This window comes from Nicrophorus vespilloides, unplaced genomic scaffold (genome assembly GCF_001412225.1).
Source record: "Nicrophorus vespilloides isolate i.1.1-1 unplaced genomic scaffold, Nicve_v1.0, whole genome shotgun sequence".
NCBI classification, from domain to species: Eukaryota; Metazoa; Arthropoda; class Insecta; order Coleoptera; family Silphidae; genus Nicrophorus; species Nicrophorus vespilloides.
In genome coordinates, this window is record NW_017097420.1 from 1 (window position 1) to 255 (window position 255).

Here is a 255-nt window from a genome sequence, read left to right on the forward strand (position 1 = left end):
TTAATTGTTTGTCACTTAGAAAACTATTTCACTTCCATGAGTACGCGAAAACCTATTTTAAATTGTGCGTTCGGTTGAGACCGGGCACTTAAGTATGTTTAGCTCGAGGGTGAGAGAAACACGTGCGCTCTCTCCACTGCACAGGGTGAACTTGTAACTTTTTTCGAAGTTCTAGCTGAGCATGGTTTCGATCCACGGACCTCTGGGTTATGGGCCCAACACGTTTCCACTGAGCCACTCTGCTCTTATATAACT